Source organism: Octopus bimaculoides, chromosome 6, assembly GCF_046866305.1.
Source record: "Octopus bimaculoides isolate indiv1 chromosome 6, ASM4686630v1, whole genome shotgun sequence".
In the NCBI taxonomy this organism is placed as follows: domain Eukaryota; kingdom Metazoa; phylum Mollusca; class Cephalopoda; order Octopoda; family Octopodidae; genus Octopus; species Octopus bimaculoides.
Window position 1 is genome coordinate 116,179,676 of NC_142933.1, and position 21,180 is coordinate 116,200,855.

Here is a 21,180-nt window from a genome sequence, read left to right on the forward strand (position 1 = left end):
AACATAAAGTATTCTGATTGTGTGGAAATGTAGTATCAATATGAATCAATTAACTGCAATGTAAGTTCATTTTCTCAATAGCACATCTATACAATGGGAAATGTGATAAAAGACAATCAAATATGATAAGATAGAATTTTATCAACCAAGAAAAATATTTTTATCCTCCTGCAGCATACAATGCCTAAACATGCATACATTTAAACATACACCAAATACACCAGTCCCTTCAGATTCACATACAACGTTCTATATAAAATATTGATCAACAATTTTGAGAAAATTTGCTTCCATCACAATAATTAATGATGCAGAAAAGTTAAACAAAACAACTTGTAACCAGTTGTTCAATGCTCTTGGCAATAAAAGATAGGGAAAGATTTAAAACACAAATCTTCAATGAACTGTTAAAATAGAATTTAAAGTTTGACAAATTGTTCTTAAGGAATGTTTTGTTTATCCATTTTTGTTACATTTTAGTTCACATGTTTTATAATAAGTAGAAAACGTAAGAATCAAAACTTTTAATGAATGCTATTTTTATTGCTAAATAGAATATGTTTCAAAAATAGCTTCTTGTTTATATATATTTTCTTTCCATTTAAAAATACAATGTATTTAATATGGAATTTTTGCTTGTTAAATCTGCCTTTCGAGTAACTAAAAACAAAATAATGCCAACATTATCAGGTTTATGAATTTTTACTTGGAATAAATAGATAAAAAGAGATTAAAATGTATAACATAAAACACTGATTTTGTGAAGTTTATCTGCTAGCTCATCTACTTCATATCTAATGGTTATTGCTAGAATATTGGAAAATAATGCTTCAATGAAACCATTAATACAAAAATAAATAAAATAAATTGAACTAATGAAAGGCAGAAAATTATTCTGTAAAAAACCTGAGAGATATAAATAGCTAAGTAAAAATATATGTTTAATGTAGTAAGCCAAAAATATTTTGTAGCCAACTTAAATTAAACCTGTAATGAGAAGAAAATCATCAGTGTTCACAATACTATATTAACCTACTCTTAACATGTTCTTCATGCAGAAGGCACTCTGAGGAAATTTTTCAGTATCACTTATATAAATAAAGCAGTGAGCTGGCAGAATCGTTAGCACACCAGGTAAAATGTTTAACAGTATTTTGTCCATCTTTACGTTCTGAGTTCAAATTCTGTCAAGGGGCAATTTTGCCTTTCATCCTTCCAGACTCGATAAAATAAATACCATTCAAGTAATGAGGAGGGATCAGTGTAATCAACTATCCCCCTTCACCCAAAATTTCAGGCCTTACAAAGTACCTTCTTACATTTTATCCTCTGTACTTGCATTGTTTATTGATATAAAACCCTCATTCTCATCTTTTGGATATATTTCATAATCCATATTCATGTTATTTTAGTAATTCTAAAAGCATTGTTTAGAATTTTTGGGTTATTTCAGGAAAAAGGACATGCAAAGAAGAAAACCTCTAAAGATGCTAAAAATTTCAGCCTTTAAACCAAAAGCGAAACAGTATTTTTCTTATTACAACGAATACAAAGATAAAAGGAATCCGGTACTAGCATGGGTTTTAGGTGCAGGTGTGGCTGTGTGGTAAGAAGCTTGCTTCCCAACCACATGGTTCAGAGTCCAGTCCCACTGAGTGGTATCTTGAGCAAGTGTTTTCTACGGCAGCCTCAAGCCAACCAAAGCCTTGTGAGTGGTTTTAGTAGATGGAAACTAAAAAAGTCCATTTATGTGTGTGTGTGTGTGTGTGTGTGTGCACGCGTGCATGTATGTCTTTGTCCCCCAGTACTGCTTAACATCTTGTGTTGGTGAGTTTACATCACTATAACTTAGCAGTTTGGCAAAATAGACTGATAGAATAAGTACTTGGCTTCATGAAAAAAATAATAAAATAAGTAGCGAGGCTGATCTGTTTGACAAAAATCATTCAAAGTGGTGTTCCAGCATGGCCACTGTTTCATGACTGAAACAAGTAAAAGATTTAACTGCTGCAGCAATGGGAATTTAAAAAAAAAAAAAAAAAACACACCTGATATATGACAACCAAAATATAGTACAGAATTTTACATTAAAATATTGTAAACTGTCAAATATATAAAGAAAAAAACATAAGTAAACAAAAATAACAGTATCAATAATAAAAAAAGTTGTCAATAAATATTATATGCATACATAAATTTACAGCACATTTACACAAATACGTGTGTGTGTGTGTGTGTGTGATAAGAAGCTTGCATCCCAACCACATAGGTTCAGGCACACTGCATGGCATCTTGGGCAGGAATCTTCTACTATAGTCTTTGGCTGCCCAAAGCCTTGTGAGTGGATTTGGTAGACAGAAACTGAAAGAAGCCTGTCATGCATATGTATGTATCTATGTGTGTATCTGTGTGTGTGTGTGTGTCTGAATTTGTCCCCCCATCATTAGTTGACAACTGGTGTCAGTGTGTCCATGGCTCCCATAACTAACCAGTTCAGCAAAAGAGATTGATAAAATAAGCACTAGGTTTAAGAAATAAGTCCTGTTCAACTAGAACCATTCAAGGCAGTGCTCCAGCATGGCTGCAACCAAATGACTGAAACAAGTAAAAGAATAAAAGAACGCACGCACGCACACGCACGCAAGCACGCACTATAGCAGCATAATTAGGAAATTTATTACTCAACCACATCTCACTCACACATTGTTGGTCTATCCATAACCTACAGCTGACCAATAAGCTTGTGGGTTGAAATTTTCTAACCGGAAATTATGCAGAAGCCCTTGTATTTGACATAAAGAGATAAAAATGCACAGGCACCCGCAGGCATACGTGTGTGTGTGTGTGTGTGTGTGTGTGCGTGTGCGTGTGCGTGTGCGTGTGCGTGTGCGTGTGCGTGTGCGTGTGCGTGTGTGTGTGTGTGTGTGTGTGTGTGTGTGTGTGTGTGTGTGTGAAATTACCTCTCTATGAAATTAATGACAAAAGAAGAAAATGAGACAAAAATACACAACCCAAACTGAATTAAGTCTTAAGATCAAAATAAAGATTAAAAGCTTCAAAGAGAGTGCCACAGCGCTGCTACAGTTTTATAACTGTATCCATTAAAGGTAACAAACGTTTTTTTTTTAGTCATTGGTCTGTGGCCATGCTGGGGCACTACTTTGAAAGATCTTAGTCAAACATATAGACCCAAGAACAGATTTTTTTTTTTTTAGAGTCTGAAATTTATCAAATCAGTGCTATGGGAACATAAACAAACCAACACTGACTGTCAAGTGGTGGAAAGGGACAAGTACATTCACAAAGACACACAAGCATAAATATATATATATATATATATATATATATATATATATATATATAGGAAAGTGAAAAATAAGGCAGAATGCTAAACTGGAAGCATATTTTAATAAAGATTTCTAACCGGCTTTCATTGCGAAGCAAATTTTCAAGAAGAAGGAGAATGAAAATGTTCTTTACAAAGAAGTACAAAATGAAGAAAATAATATATAAAAAAAATATAATATATAAAAAAATAAATATACCAATACATTATATTTTCTTTGAGCTTTTGAAGTTCAATGGTAATTCATGTATATAATGGTTGGAAAAATAAGGATGCATGAGAATTGAGAGTTCAAATTCTGGTGAGGTTATTTCACTTTTCATCCTTTTGGGGTCAATAAATTAAGTACCAGTAAAACACTGAGGTTGATGTAATCGACTTAATCCCCTCCCCCAAGCTGCCCTTGTGACAAAAATTTGAAATGATCATTATTATTGCTACTATTAAGGCAGTGAGCTGGCAGAATGGTTAGCATGCTGGGCGAAATGCATAACAGCATTTCGTCTATCTTTACATTCTGAGTTCAAATTCTGCTGAGGTCAACTTTGCCTTAAATCCTTTCAGGGTCAATAAAATAAGTACCAGTTGAACACTGGGTTTGATGTAATCGACTAGTCCACTCCCACAAAACTCCAGGCCTTGTGCCTAAGGAAGAAAGGATTACTGCTACTACTACTACTACTACTACTACTACTAAGGCAGCAAGCTGGCAGAACTGTTCAGACACTGGACAAAATGCTTAGTGGCATTTCTTCTGACTTTATATTCAGAGTTCAAATGCTACTGAAATCTACTTTATCAATCCCAAAAGGATGACAGGCAAACTAAGTACCAGTTGAGTACTGGTGGAGGTTGCTGATCTAATCAACTCACCCACCCTTCAAAATTGCTGGCCTTGTGCCAAAATAAGGATTATTATCATCATCAACAATCAGCTAGCTAACTAATCAATGGTTTGATCAATCATTTCCCCAGCTGATCAATTGGTCTATCCAAATACTTTCATCACCATCTGCTACCACATTAACACCACCCTACTTCTCTTCTCCATTTCTTATACAAACAAAATTACTTGTTCTTTTCTTCTTAATATTTATAGCCTTGGGATTGTCTGTACATGTGTGCATACATGTGCATGTGTGTGTGTGCATACACACACATGTGTCTCAATTAAAATGTAACAATAGAAATTTAGTTGGCAGAGAAAAATAGGCTTGCAAGGAGAATAAATAACTGAGTTTTTGTCAAGAATCTTTTCATGTTATTCAAAGTTTACCAAGATCTGTTGAGATGGTTCTGGCAAATTTCCAAATTTCACTGTAATAAATACTGTGTTGAAAAAAAAATTTATATCTCGAATATCAGCTTCAAAGTGGCTTCATTGTAGTTTTCTTTATCATTCTTTGTTTTGATAATCAACATATATCACTTTAGCTTTCAATATACTAGACACATATTAGTTATTAAAAAAAAAATCTCACAGCCATCACTCACAAGCAAGTATGACTTGGTAACAAGTACCATGCTCTTGCTAATTGCTCCAGGTGCCTGTATAATCACAAACAGAGGCATACACCCTCTTGGCTTTCTCACACTTTGACCTAGCAGAACATGAAGGAGAGAGAGAGAGAGATCTGAGCCAGCACTGGATCGACACTCACTTTCAGTCAAGTATACTGGAGCAACATGAAATGAAGTGCTTTACTCAGGGATACCTCACATCATCGGACCCTGGAAATGAACTCACAACTTTAGAATCATGTATCCAACACCCTAACCACTAGGCTATGCGCCTTCACATAATTTACAATAAATTATATCTTTTATCTTTTACTTCTTTCAGACACCAAACTGAAGTCATCCTGAGGCACCAACTTGAAGGGTTTAGCAGAACAATCCCAATACTTTTTTTTTTTTTTTTTGAAGCTTGATATTTATTCTATCAATCTCTATTGCTGAACTGCTAGGTTATAGGGACGTAAACAAACCAAAACCAGTTGTCAAGCAGTGACTGGGAACAAACATGTACACAAAGACACATACACACAGACGTATACACATCTGTGTGACAGGCTTCTTTCAGTTTCTGTCAACCAAATCCACTCACAAGGCTTTGGGCAAGTGTCTTCTACTATTGCCTGAAGCAATAGCAGAAGCCACTTACCCAAAGTGCCATGCAGTGGGATTGAAACCAGAACTATGTGGTTGGGAAGCAAGCTTTTTACCACACATCTATGCCTGTCAGAGATGATCAGTGATATAAAGAAGCAGGAACAGGAGTACACTCTGGTGTGAGTTTTATGATTCTATATCTGAAGAATTTGACAAAACAAATTTTCAAAAGTTTACTGACAAAATTTTCTTTAAAAATTGTATATTCTGTTGCCCACAACTAGACTACGTGAAAGTTTCCTTGCTTGTTAGCAAAGAAATGGAAAAATCTTCAAATTACACTTTACAGCAACCTAGCCATTTGATAGAACTTGGTTGCTTGGTCTTTTAGAAATAGCAGCTAAATCTCCCTCAAATCACAACCTGCAACAACTAGCTCTTTGAAAGGAGGCCATTATGTGGTAGTTCATCCTGCTAGAATTAATAGTCAAATATTATTTAAACTACACACTACCATCTCATAAAAAGACATATTGAGTAAGTTGTTCTGAGTTCTTTGTTACTTCAGATCGTATGGTCATGTCTGGAATGAACTCTGATCATAAAGTCTATCTAATTCATCAGGGCTGACCTAGGACTACGATATCACAACAACATATACTTCTTTAACAACTGAACATCCCAATAACAAATTAATATAAAGTTATCACAGAGCAAAATACAATATCTGCAAAATGATCTCAATAGAAATCCAACACTTTAAATCATTCTTCTGCCTTGATTTTTATTGTTTATGTTATTTACTTCTATTTATTGCAATCTACTGTGGAAGAAAGTTCATCTAAATCACAAAAACGATAAAAATAGAAGAATGTAAAGATAATGTAGATGTGTGTGTGTGTATACATGTGTGTGTGCATATATATATATATATATATATATATATATATATATACACACACACACACATATATATACACGTGTGTGTGTGTACATACGTATGTGATATATATATATATATATACACACACACACACATATATATACACGTATGTGTGTGTACATACGTATGTGATTATATATATATATATATATATATATATATATATATATTCTCCAGTATATTTCTTCATGATGAAGTAGTTCTTGGCACTTAACTGATAGAATAAACAACATAATAACAACATTGGCATAACTTTTGATTATGTTAATCCATCATTTGCATAAAAACAATTTTGGTAATTAATAGGTGATTTGGTTTAAGTGGTAAGCAATTTTCATTTTCTAATTACTATTTTGAATTAAGCAAGGTTTAGTTTTACAATAAATTATATATGCTTTCCTGATTCTTTGCATATATCGTCAATAAAAAACCCCATTAATCACGGAGTAAAGATTAATGTAATTTTACACCTTATAACGTCATAACATTTCTAACAAACCTTTCTCAAAGAATTCTTTTTACAATAAATATTGAAATCTATCATACTAAGGGTGGGATGAAGGTAGTATACTTCTTTCGGTTAAACTACAAATCATGGAGTTACATGAAAACGGGTCCAAAAGGGTTAATATGATTTTGCATAACACTGTAATTCAATGATAAACAAGAATAAATAAATATCCAGAGTTTAAGCTCTGAAACAGAAAATTTTTTTTTATGGAATTTGAGTAATTCCTTTTGTGCATGTGAAAATATCTTATCTTATGCACCCTTTTAAAGCCTAGCCAGGTTCATGGGCCCGGTTTCCCAGTTTCTATGGCGTATGTGTTCCCCCCAGCTGGACAGGACGCCAGTCCATCGCAGCGCTACTCAAGAAACAGGAAGAAAGAGTGAGAGAAAGTTGGGGGCGAAAGAGTACATCAGGGGTCGTTACCACCCTCTGCCGGAGCTTCATAGAGCTTTTTAGGTGTATTTGCTCAATAAACACATACACAACGCCCAGTCCAGGAATCGAAACCGCGATCTTCCGACCGCGAGTCCACTGCCCTAACCACTGGGCCATTGCGCCTCCACACATGTGAAAATATGCAATATCAAAAAAAAAAAAAAAGAATTATTTATGAAGAAACAAAGTCATGGAAAGAACACTAAACTGAAAAGAGAACTAACTCAGGCAAATTTTATGAATTCAAAACCATCTTAATTTTATTGAATATGACAAGGCAGAGTTAGTGCCCCAGCATGGTCACAGTCCAATGACTGAAACGAGTAAAAATGATAAACGGTGGGTTAGGGTTACAGGTCTTGCAACTCTGAATAAGCCAACAAAAGTAAAACTCAAATTTTCTAAACTGCTGCTGCTTGTTTCATACTCTTGCTTGATGGGACTGGGGTCATCCCAGGTTAGTGGTCCCAGAGGCCTCATTGACTATATAGAGTCAACCAGATCCACCCGTGCTCTCAATCGCTAGTGGTCCCATGCCAGCCTTCCAGCATCTGCCAAGATCACATCAATCTCTGGAGATCTTCCTTAATTCCGTCTAGCCATCTGGTGCAGGGCTGGGCACAGGGCTTCTTCCAACCTACTGCTGCTGCATCAAATGAGACACAGCCCATTGGCACAACCTTTGCCAATCCACCCACCAATGACAACAACAATTGCCTGCTGCTCCTATGCCGCTACAACAACCTCTATATTGCTAACACCTATTTCTCTTGCAAACATATCCATCACTGGACTTGGCACCGTCTGGATGGCTACACCCAGAAGGTGATTGACGGCATCATCATCACCTCTGCTGGAGGTCATTTGTCCCTGACTGCCAAGTCTACAGAGGAACTGAAGTTATGAGCAGGGCCTGCCACTAAGCACCAGCCCTGCTCCAAGTACCAGCCCTGCTGTGACTCCTCAACATCATCTCTACACTGGCCAAGATGAGATCAACAACTAGGAGATCTTTAAATCAAGTGTCAGCCAGTTTGTGCATGTTCTGGTAAACCTTTCCCCAAGTGACCTTGGGTTTCACTGCACATACTAGAGTTTTCTAAACAATAAAATTATTAGAAGTTTATTAAATTAAACCCTTACTTTACTGATATCTAAATTATTGTAGACATTTTACCTTTAAATTCACAGGAGTCAGGATTAACAGACTTATTGGCTACACTTTAGTGGACAATTGAATTACATTAGAGGTCATGCAGAAGAAAAGGATAAGGATCTTAATCCTCAATAATTAATGAGATTGTTGTTGGCACTCCGTCGCTTACGATGTCGAGAGTTTCAGTCGATCCAATCAACGGAACAGCCTGCTCGTGAAATTAACGTGCAAGTGGCTGAGCACTCCACAGACACATGTACCCTTAACGTAGTTCTCGGGGGGGGGGGGGAGATTCAGCATGACACAGTGTGACAAGGCTGACCCTTTGAATTACAGGCACAACAGAAACAGGAAGAAAGAGTGAGAGAAAGTTGTGGTGGAAGAGTACAGCAGGGTTCGCCACCATCCCCTGCCAGAGCCTCGTGGAGCTTTAAGTGTTTTCACTCAATAAACACTCACAACGCCCTGTCTGGGAATCGAAACCGCGAGTCCACTGCCCTAATCACTAGGCCATTGCGCCTCCAATTAATGAGATTATGAAGAACAGAAATAAAATTAAAAAGATAAAAGGTGCCAATGTTTATTCTGAATTTGCTATACATTTATTTTTTTTTTTTTTAATCAAGGGAGAAGGTGGTGCCCATGACACTTAACTAGGCCTCCAAGACTGGTGGGCCAGGGGGACAAAGGTATCCTCAACCTGGTGAAATAGCCTGAATGCCCCCAGTCCATTTTATGCAAAATGCTTCAGTCCATGTTGTAATGCACAATGCTTTCAGTTTGAGTTGTATATAATATATTCAATTTTGGAAGTCTTTTCTTTTTTCCAACTCTGGTAGTAGTGATCTGATTTTGTAAAAGAACTTTCACTGCAAGTTGGTTTAAATAAGGATATAAACTTTTTTTTATTATTTGACTATATAATCAATTATGCTGCCCAAAGGGTTTCAATTAATTAATTAGCTGATTGTAGATAGTATCAAGGATAAGATCGCATGAATGATTAGATGAAAATGAAAAATTTAATGGCTAATGAAATTATCTGGAATGAAGACAATTAGATAGACACTAACATACAAACTTCTGCATATTAAATTGCACAGATTAAAAAAGGGAGTCATCATTATGCTAGCAAAAACTGATAACTGGAGTTTTCTTTTGGAACAGGGAGCATTATGTAAAACTTCTAACATAAATACAAAACTATCAATTTTTACAAGGAGGAAGAAAAAAAACATCAACTAAATCTACCCCAGTATCTTTACTGATATTTTCTTGAACCTAGAGCATGAAAAACCAAGTCAAACCTGGTAGAATATGAAATCAGAACTCAACTAAATGCTACAAGTTTCTATCAATCCTACCATGGATGAATTTTCATTTCAACAGTTAAAAGCAGAGTAAATGCAGCAACTGAATTTCATTAAAGAAAGAGAATGAAGGGACCACAAGGCTGCCATATGTCATCATTACTCCGTCACTTATGACGTCGAGGGTTCCAGTTGATCCGATAAACGGAACAGCCTGCTCGTGAAATTAATGTGCAAGTGGCTGAGCACTCCACAGACACGTGTACCCTTAGCGTAGTTCTCGGGGATATTCAGCGTGACACAGTGTGACAAGGCTGACCCTTTGAATTACAGGCACAACAGAAACAGAAAGTAAGAGTGAGAGAAAGTTGTGGTGAAAGAGTACAGCAGGGTTCGCCACCATCCCCTACTAGAGCCTCGTGGAGCTTTAGGTGTTTTTGCTCAATAAACACTCACAACGTCCGGTCTGGGAATCGAAACCGCAATCCTATGACCGCGAGTCCACTGCCCTAACCACTGGGCCATTGCGCCTCCACATGTATAATGTCATCATTATACTAATGAAAACTGATGTTAGGAGATTATTTTTAGGATATAATTTTTAATATGAACACAAAATTTAATTTTTGTGAAAAGGGAAGACTCATCTAAATTTACACCAGTATTTAACAAAGCTACCATACAAGATTCCAAGCAATACTCTTTGGAATACCGAGTGTTTATAAAATATATTACAAGTTTAGAACATCTGTGTCCTGGTATGAACTTAGATTCTAGTCCTTCATTTAGAGTCCTCTCCACCCACTTCTCTGTTCTGTTGCTTTTTGTTAAATAGCTCACATAATCAGGCCAGCATTCTCCAATTGAGTCATAACAATTTCATTTGCTTATTTCTTCAATAAATAGTAAAACATATCAACAGCAGTTGCATTTTTTCATCAAAATTCATTTATTTAATCATTAAAGGGAAATTAAAAGCCAAAATATGTTTACTACATAATTTTTACATGTATATTCATATCTTTTCCATATTAGAAAAAGTTCACTTTTTTTTTTAATCAGATCCGTCAAAGAAATCATGAGATCACTCTTTCAAGGATATTTTAACACTCTTCAAGAATACATTCTCCCAATAAATTTTGTTACATACACGACATCCTAGAGTAGTACCATAGTGTCCAATGAGAACAACTTAAACATCCTCATGAAATGAATACAAATAACAAAATAAAATTAAATGCTTATTTTATTGGCTTATCCAGTTTTATTAATGACTTGCATGTAAATGAAACCAACAATGAATACTGAGAGATAGGAAATTCACAAAACGCAGATATCCTATGAATGGTAGAAAAGTCAGTCAACTGAAATACAATACTTCAACTTGTACAAGTTGACAGAAGCTTTCTACTACACAAATGTAACAATTGCAGTTGTGATTTAGCTTTCTTAAATTCATTTGTCCAACTATGTCACTGGAGTTTATTTTACAGGCACTAGAATGATATTAAGCTAAGTTAGTGATATGACTGAAATTCAAAACCACGAAATCCTTCAGTTTACAATCTAAGTATTAGTTTTTCTCTATTAAATGTTAAAGCTTAAAGAATGTTTGATAAGCTAGTTTAATCAACCAACATTCATTTAGCATTGGGTATAACCTTATTTATTACAAAATTATTTTCTTCATTCTCAGTTTTGCAAACAAATTTAATCGTGTGTTTCTGATTCAACAAGAAATTAATCATTTTTATTTATCCAGGGTATATAATTTGAAATATCAGTTTGGAAACAAATTTAAAGTTTAGTGGCTAAGAAAATGTGTCTTAACTGGAAAACTTTTTGCATGTTAACCACACTTTACAAAATTTGATTGAAGTGTGAAATAAAAACTCAATTGGAAATCAAGATTAATCCTATGTTTATTTCCTTGCAACACCAAAACAGTACTAGTTAAAACCTCATGTAAAAATCAAAGTTATACAAGGAAATAAAACAGTACATAGCTTATAGATTAAAGACAAGTTCAAAATAGTTGAAAGAATTTCTGAACATAAAATAATGGCATAGAAACTATAATTCTACAAGCAATGTTGCTGGAGTACATGTTATTAATCAATGCAATTAATAGAAATGTTTCTTTAGAATTCTATAAAAAAGAAAAAAAAACTGAAATAAGCAAAAGAGAAAAATTTCTGATTAAAAATTTAGACATCTGTTACTGGAAAACGTTAGAGTTTCATAAGATGGACTATAAAAGAGCAAAATAATGAGTTTTGAGTAGCATAAGAAACTATCAGCATGTACTTATTGAGAAGCATAAAAGAATAGAAATGATGTCTGGACTTGATTTATTTTTAGTTTCTTTAATAATAACAGGAAAATTCTAAGGTGAATGGCTTGCATAACTAATCACCAAAAGGACAGAAATTCAAACCTCAAAACTGACACTATGGTCTTAATAATTATTAACAACAGTTATTATAGTGTTAATTGTAAACTAGTTTCCCTTCAAAATTTGTGCCGTTCACTAGTACAGGACACAACTTCCCATTCCTTTTGCCACCACTCTGATAACTTGACATCTCTGGCCCATCTCAAACTTACATGTAAGTGGCTACAATGGACCAAATTATACCATGCACACTTCATTTTTCATTGTCATTGTACTTTTGCTCATCTATTCCCCCACATATCCCAAGTCTCTGTCATCACTATCTTCTGAGTCACATTGCTTCTGCCATCACCCTTTTCTCTTAGTCATGTCTTGAATATACATATGTATCTCACATTACCCCGCAACACTCATTCCTCATCAGTAAATGGGCTGATGAGCAAGAAGAGACATGCAAATTAAAGAAGTCTTTAATCATGTCAAAAACATGGCTACCTTTCTAATGCTAGTGCCATGAAAAATGCACCTCCATAAAGTGATTTATGTTAGGAAGGACATCTAGCCACAGAAACCAAGCCAAAAATGAAATGTAAGTGAGCTGCAGTCTTCCAAACCACCAAGGTGAGCTACCTCACAAATATGTGATGACTCCAGCCATGGCAACCTCTTTAGCTCTTACCAGTATGGGACGTGGACATCGGAAGATAACAATAATGAAAAAGTTAAACAAACTCTAAGGATTCTTTACATTTGAACAACATTATTACACGAAAACAATTATATCTGCAATGAACCAGAATTATTAGCATCTGAATTGTACGTACACACACACACACACACACACACGTATGTATATATATATATATATATATATATATATATACACACACACGTTTATGAATTTGTGTTGCAAGATTCCTGATGTGAAATCGTGTGTGTATGTGCGTGTTAATTATATTGGCATAATAACTCTGAGACACAGCTATATATATATGTATATATATATATATATATATATCATCATCATCTTTTATCATCCACTTTCCATGCTAGCATGGGTTGGACGACTTGACTGGGGACTGGCGAACCAAATGCCTACACCAGACTCCAATCTGATCTGGCAGAGTTTCTACAGCTGGATGCCCTTCCTAATGCCAACCACTCCGAGAGTGTAGTGGGTGCTTTTTACGTGCCTCCAGCAGTACTGGCAAAGGCCACGCTCAAATGGTGTTTTTTTATGTGCCACCTGCACAGGAGTCAGTCCAATGTTTTGTTCACATGCCACCGGCACAAGTGCCAGTAAGGTGAAGCTGGAAACGATCGCACTCAAATGGTGCTTTTTAGGTGCCACCGGCACGGAAGCAAGACAGAAGCTCTGGCAGTGATCCCACTAGGATGGTACTATTAGCGCTCCACTGGCACGGGTGCCAGTCATCGAATTTGGTCCAGTTTCGATCTCACTTGCCCCAAAAGGTCTTCGCAAGCTGAGTTTAGTGTCCAATGAAGGAAGGTTGGCATGGGTGCCAGTCAACAAATTTGGTTCAATTTTCGATTTCAATTTCACTTGCCTCAACAGGTCTTCACAAGTGATATCTTACAGTACGAGTTTGATTCATTCCATAACTGAACTCGTTTTATGATTCTGCAAATCAAATTTCCCCATTGAAATTAATTAAAATATAATTAATCTGTTCTAGCCCCACAAAACCACTCAAAAATCATTTTTTATGGGTTTTAAAATGGAAAGGTATGATTAAAAGGAAAATTACAATTATAAAAACATAATAAAAGAGAATGCAAAAGAAATATGTAAATTGGTTTTATTAATTGAATAAAAGCTGTTCTCCATATATGTATATATATATATATATATTACCTGTTTCAGTCATTAGCCTATGGCCATGCTGAGGCACCGCCTTGAAGAATATTGAGTCAAACAAATCGGCCCAGTACTTATTCTGTTGACCATCTTTTGCCAAATGACTAAGTTACAGGAATGTAAATACATCAACGCTGGTGAACAAAAAGACAAAGAACACACACACATATATATATACATACATACATATAACAGGCTTCTTTCAGTTTCTATCTACCAAATCCACTCACAAAGCTTTGTTTGGCCCCAAGACTATAGTAAGTGGCACACAGTGTGACTGAACCCAGAACCATGTGGTTGGGAAGCAAGCTTCTTACCACACAGCCACATCTGCACCTAGCTTATATACACACACACACACATTTATTTATTCACATCAAGTAAACTTTTCACCCTTAAATAAATGAATTTTTTTTTCTTTTTCTGTATATTCATAGATCAGGTTTATAGACATCAGTAATTATCAAAACAGAAAATCAAATGACTTACTTCACAGTTACTTTGCTTACCATAACTGTCACCACCTACACACTTCAATTTTATGACAAAAATTACTATTCAAAAACTAGTTGGTAACACTGTCTCAAGAGAATATCATCTGTCAATGAAGAATTTCTTCATCACATTACTGTTCTATATATAATATTCACTACATCACATATCACTGGTCTGTACAGAAAACTATACAATATCACACTAATATCACTTATCCGTATAGAATATTAAACCTTTCTATACTAATATCCCTGCTCTGTAAATAATATTGCATCATATGATGCTGTGTGGCAAGAATCTTGCTTCCTAACCACATGATCTTGGGTTCAGTCCTATTGTGTGGTAACTTAGCCCCAGGCTGACCAAAGCCATGTGAGTAGATTTGGTAGACAGAAACAAAGTCGTGTGTGTGTGTGCATGCATACTATTATCTCCTTGTCTTGACATCATGTGATTCATAGGCGAGTGCCTACATTGTGCAAGCAGTGTTTTTCACTTTCAATTGTCTGAGGCAGGTCTGGTCATGGAGAAATAATACCTAACTTAGAAACAAGTGAGGGTGGGCAACAGGAAAAGCATACAGCTGGAAGAGATCTACAACAAATTCTATCCAACTCATATGCAAGCATGGAAAAGTGGACAGCAAAAATGATAATGAATATTGTGAAGTTTAAACGCAAGAGAGTAATGAGCTCGTACCAAAATATTGATGAGAATCATTTCATCTATTACATTCATCAGGTGACTAACTCAATATTCTATCGATTTAATATATTTAAACTACAAGTGTATTTCTCTTTCACTATAATAACTCAATGAAGTTGTTATCTACTCCTCAGTCAATTCTATTTAAAATTGTAAGGCAAGTGCTTTGAGTGAGGTTTGGCTGCTTTTTCTAACAGGTTAAACTTCCACATAAAGGTTCTCTATTTGTAGTTCCACTAAGTGTCGTTCATTTGTTTCAGACATTGGACTGTAGCCATACTGAGACACTATCTTGAAACATTTTAGTCAAACAAATTGATCCCAGTACAAGTCTGGTACTTCTCCTGTCAATCCATTTTGCTGAACCACTAAGTTATGGGGATATAAGCAAAGCAACATTAGTTGTCATGTGGCAGTGGAGGACAGACACAACAACACATACACACACACACACACATTACACACATAAATACACATGATTCTTTCAGTTTTCCCTACCAAATCCACTCAGAAGGTTTGGTCAGCCCAAGGCTATAGTAACAGACACTTGCCCAAAATGTCATACAGTGGGACTGAACCTAAAATCATGTGGTTGGCAAGCAATTTTCTTACCACACAGCCATGCATGCCTGCACCTATGTATACAAGTTGTAAAATTCTAATTCCAAGTCGATTTTGGAGTGGCAATGTTTTTGTTTGTTTGTTTGTTTTTTTATGGTAACTGACTCCTGTATTCTCAATGCTCAAGTGGCTGCCCATCCTGTTTGTCTATTTTGACCTTGTTCAGTTCAGTAACTGGTTATTTATTTGATAACACAACAATCAAAAGAACCGTTTTATTTAAGAGTGTAATGATACTTATAAAAAAATGTCTAACTCAGCTTGACGAGTAATGCTACAAGTCACAGGATTGTATATGAATAACAATACTTGCAAGATCAATTGCAACAGGAAAATCTATAAGTTCCAACATGGTAATAAAAATAGATTTTATTGAACTTGGTAGGGATTTGTTTTCCCCCCTCCTCATCATCATCTTTTCCATGCTTGCATTAGTGAGACAGAATTTGAGGTAGATTTTTCTACAGCAAGATACACTTCTTGTTGCTAACACTTGTTTCTAAGCAAGGTAGTTTTTTTCCCCTCATGACCAGACATGTTTTCATGGAAGATTGGAAAAGAATGATACCACATGAATGACAGTGACACTTGTTTACAACTATCATGCAATTTTACAGCAAAGAGGCACAAACACATACACTCATACTTCTATACATACATACATACATACATAGAGATACATAATACATACACACAAGCACATAAAATTATTTTTGTATATATATATATATATATATATATACAGACACACACACACACACGCATGTGCAGATAATATATATATATATATATATATATATATATATATATATATTTATAAACATAATTAAGGGATCAGCAAATATTTGCTTCACCATATACCGAAGTTCAGAAATAGCAGCTAAAAAAGCTGAGACTCCCACAGATAGCATCACTTGTAACTCACAAAGGCAAAAACAAGAAGAAAAAACAATGAAAACTAACCATTCCGAAGATTAACCGTAGATGCGTTTCTGGATTATGAGTGATAGATACTCAATTTCCTTCACCAATACGGTATTCCAGCAGTAAATTCGACTATACTAGCAAACTGTGCAAGCATGAACGAGTAACATTCCACATCGACACAGATCTGAAAGCACAACCGAATCCACCTCGGCCAGCCAGTCTACTGTCCTTCCTTCAAGAAATTACCATGTGCGCGACAAATGATACTGCAGAGAATCTGCGTATACTAACAGGGAGTGAATAATTATATATACATATATACATATATATATATATAACCACATGTGAATTGTTGGCGATTTTTTTTCCTCCATCTTCCTTTTCTATTGGACTTTGCTCTGTCTCCTGTTTCTGAAGAAGAGCGTCTGCTCGAAACCTTAAACCATCATTCTTGCCTGCCCTGAGCGTCTGCTAATACTTTACGTGAACCACGTCCTCACATTGTTTTTTTGTGTTATTCATTTTTGGGGATTTAGTATATATATGTGTATATATATATATATATATATATATATATATATATATACATACAGTAATCCCTCGTCTATTGTGGGTGTTATGTTCTAAAACCCCCCACAGAAATAATTCAAATCTAAAGGTGCAACATAGTGGGACTGAACTCAAAACTATTTGGCTGCAAAGTGAGCTTCTTAACCACACAACCATGCCGACACATACTGTGAATTATTGACAATTTCTTGTTTACCTTTCACTTAGATTCAGAACAGTCTGTTTACTGTGTTATATGTACAATGTTCAAAAGGTTGTTAATACACAAGAAAAGTGGCCAAAGTCTTCTAGAAGATGGGGCAAGAGGCATATATCGTGATGTGAATTTTCCAGTAGATAGATATACATGTTACTTTAAAAATAAAACAAGTGGAAAAAGTTTACTATCTTTTATCTTTATTTGTTCCAATCATTAAACTACATCCATCCTGGGCACTGCCTTGAAAGGTTTTTTTTTTTTTGTCAAAGAATAGTCATTCTATCGGTCTCTTTCGCCAAATTGCTCACTCACAGGGATGTAAATAAACCAACATTGGTTGTCAAGCAGCAGAGGGAAACAGCTATGTCTGACGATCACTGGATTCACCTCTTCATTTAGGGCATGAAACCTTTCAGTAAAAACATTTATCGACTGTTATGAGATAGTAATACCATAGAAATAATGATATGTAAGATTATAGCTTACCTTGTTTAATTAATTATTCATAGACATGTTGAACAAAATTATACATAACATGTTTCGAAGATTCTCAAATACAGATTTTGCGTGCCTTAAATTATAAAATATTTGCACCTAGATACTGTTTGTAGTACACTGTTTAACAACCACTGGATTGTGGTAACTTGTATTCCTAACAAATAAATAGTAGAGAGTACTACAAACAAAGTGGATAAATACTTTCAATGGACTTAAGCTAATTATAGCAAATGGAAAAAAAGCAAAAAAAAAGCAAGTGTTCGGGTTAAAGTACTTCTTTTAACAACATTTGACTGCATGGCAAGAGGATATCCGCTTTATTTAGGTATCAAACTTATCTAGTCAATTGAAAGAAGGTGTATGAAGATCAAGTTACAAGGAAGATCTTCAGGAAATCCTCCCTAGCCCCTCTACCGAATGACATTCAATGACATCTTAGAACTGACAAATACACTTTTAAATGTTTCAGAATTCAGGCACGAGGCCAGCAGTTTTGAGTGGTAGTGGTTAGTCGGCAGCATAGATCCCAGTACTTAACTAGTACTTTATTTTAGGGGGTCTGAAAAATGAAAGGATTAATTAACCTTGGCAAGATTTGGAACTCAGAATTAAAAAAAAAAAACAGAAGAAATACCACTGCAAAGTATTTTGCCTGACATGCTCTAACTTTTCTGCTAAACTTTATCTCAATAATCTATAATAATAAATGCCAAAACAAATTTGTGTGTGTCAGTTGTCACACTTTGACTCCTCTCACTATTCAATGACATTTCTTCTACTCCTCTTACTGGGATGAGAGTAATAGTAGGCATAGAGACGGTGAGGGTGGTAGTAGATTGATGGTTGTGATAGTAATGGGGTGATAATAATAGTATGAGCTGTAGTTGTGATAAAGACGGAGGCGACGGTGATGAATCTATTCCATTTCACATACAGATCTTTAAATTAATTTTTTTTAACTAAACACTTTGAAACTTCCGATACTGGTAGAATGTGACACGTAGAACGGGGTTTACTCTTTATGTCTGTCTGTCTCTGTCTATATCTCTCTATCTATATCTCTCTAACTGTATCTATCTATCTATCTATCTATATATCTTTCTATTTGTATCTTTCTATTTGTATCTCTCTATATAGATAGATAGATAGATAGATAGATAGATAGATAGATAGATAGATAGATAGATAGATAGATAGATAGATAGATATACACATTCTCATATATGTTGCTATAAAAACATCTCAGGTTATTAAAGAAGGGTTTTGTTAGGGGAGATTTTCAGTCTAAATTTTTCTGTTGACGAAGACTCATCATTTTGTCAATGGACCCGGAAGTTGTTCGCAAACAGCAGCAGTAATTTTCTAGAGCAGAATACACGTCATTGATTGGTTAAAATTACCCAAATACAACAACTTTAACATGAATTAACTTCTAAGATACAAAAGTTTGTCAAAAACATAAAGAGTAAACCCTGTTCTATGTGACACCTTTTACCAGTATCCGAAGTTTCAAAGTGTTTAGTTAAAAAATTTTTTTAATCTGCACATGAAATGGAATAGATCCACGGTGATGATGGTGGTAGCTGAGGCAGTCAAGCATGACGATGATAGTAAGGGACGTAAAAGACAGAGATGACGGTAGTGGAGGGGAAAGCGGCGAAGTTAAAGGTGTTTATTGGTGACGTCAAAAGTCTGACTGGTATATGTGTGGCAGTTGTGGTGGCGATGGTGGTTGTGCTGGTGATGATTGAAAACAATCAACAGAAAGAGAGAGAGAGAGTGAAAGAGGTTCGGCAGAAATAAAAAATTGTACTGACCCCTGAATGGGAAAACGTGGTTTATCATGAAGCTTTGCAATAAGTTCCAAGTCGACATTCTATATCAATTTGTTCATTGCTTGAAAAATTATTGGTCAAGTTTAATAAAATTTAATATGTACTCAATGCATGAAGTGTCATTATTGGGCTCAAGGCCCAATGAAGAGCCTTCCACAGGAGCTAGCTTAAAAGTCATCCAATAGGGTGGCTTTCAAGCTAGTGGGAAATATATGTACAACATCGATTTTCCTGAGTGCTAGAGCCTTTGCAGGTTATTGGGTTTTCCGAGCCAGGGGTCATCACCTTTAAATTAAACAATTATTACATTTATATATATTATTAAATGAAAATCATGTACCGGCACATGAGTATATATGAGACAAGTTTATTAATACGGTACAGTGCATTTTACTATCAAACAAGACTACCCAGTAAATTAGTCTGGTGACAGCGGGAATTTGAAGTCCCTACTTGTTGAATGCGGATTATAAGATGTTCTGGACCACCAATCTCCAGAAAGTCTACATTATACTGGTATTTAACAAAACGTCATACAGGAATGTATTGCATTCATGTCAACTGGAAAAGAATATCGGAATTGACAAGGAATGGCAACCTACAACATTTAACATCAGAGTTAAAAATGCATCTTGTTGACGCCATTAGAATTTATAAAACTTTCGAGAGAACGTGATTTTATTCTCTTTTTTTTTTTCAACATTGGATCATGAATCAGACAAAGTTATAAATGATAACATGTGAATACTAGGTTTATGAGTAGGAATATCAAATGCCAGTGGCCGCCCCACGAGTTTACTGGGAGATCCTCTTTCACAATACCTTGCACAGTACAGTATCAACTCAAATAATTTGTACTAATGTACAGGTACATGTTACTATTTATAGCTTTATGTAGGCTTGGAGATCCAATGTTCAAAAACATTTAAAAAAAAAAAAAAGAAGCAAAGTATATATATATTTTAAACAAAAGACGTCAAATTGTGTAAACAACAGACAAGAAGTAGCAGAAAATATCAGCTTTGTAGAGTGAATTGAAGGAAGAGAGGAATATATCACATAAACAGCTTTGTCTTAAAATGTCAACGAGGTATTTATCTACCTCAAGGATATGATTTGACTGTAATGATACTTGAGGCACTTTCTGTCAGAAATATCATTGATATAGACAGTATTCTCAACTTCCAACACAGAGAATTGATAAAAACATTACCAACAAAATGTCAACAAAAGATGAGAAGTA

At 35.2% G+C, this 21,180-nt stretch overlaps 1 protein-coding gene across 8 annotated transcripts in view; it reads right to left on the reverse strand.

Moving 5' to 3' along the window:
- Nucleotides 1-21,180, reverse strand: part of LOC106875251 (protein-tyrosine sulfotransferase 1) — a 476,119-nt gene that overhangs the window by 446,601 nt on the left and 8,338 nt on the right. The window contains exon 1 of one of the 8 annotated variants that reach the window (XM_089354471.1): nucleotides 18,091-18,279. The exons of 6 other annotated variants lie outside the window; for them this stretch is intronic. The gene's annotated coding sequence lies outside the window, so the exon portion shown is untranslated. Of the gene's footprint in view, nucleotides 1-18,090; nucleotides 18,280-21,180 lie in introns of those variants that run through there. One more of the 8 variants, XM_089354477.1, reaches the window with a different exon arrangement.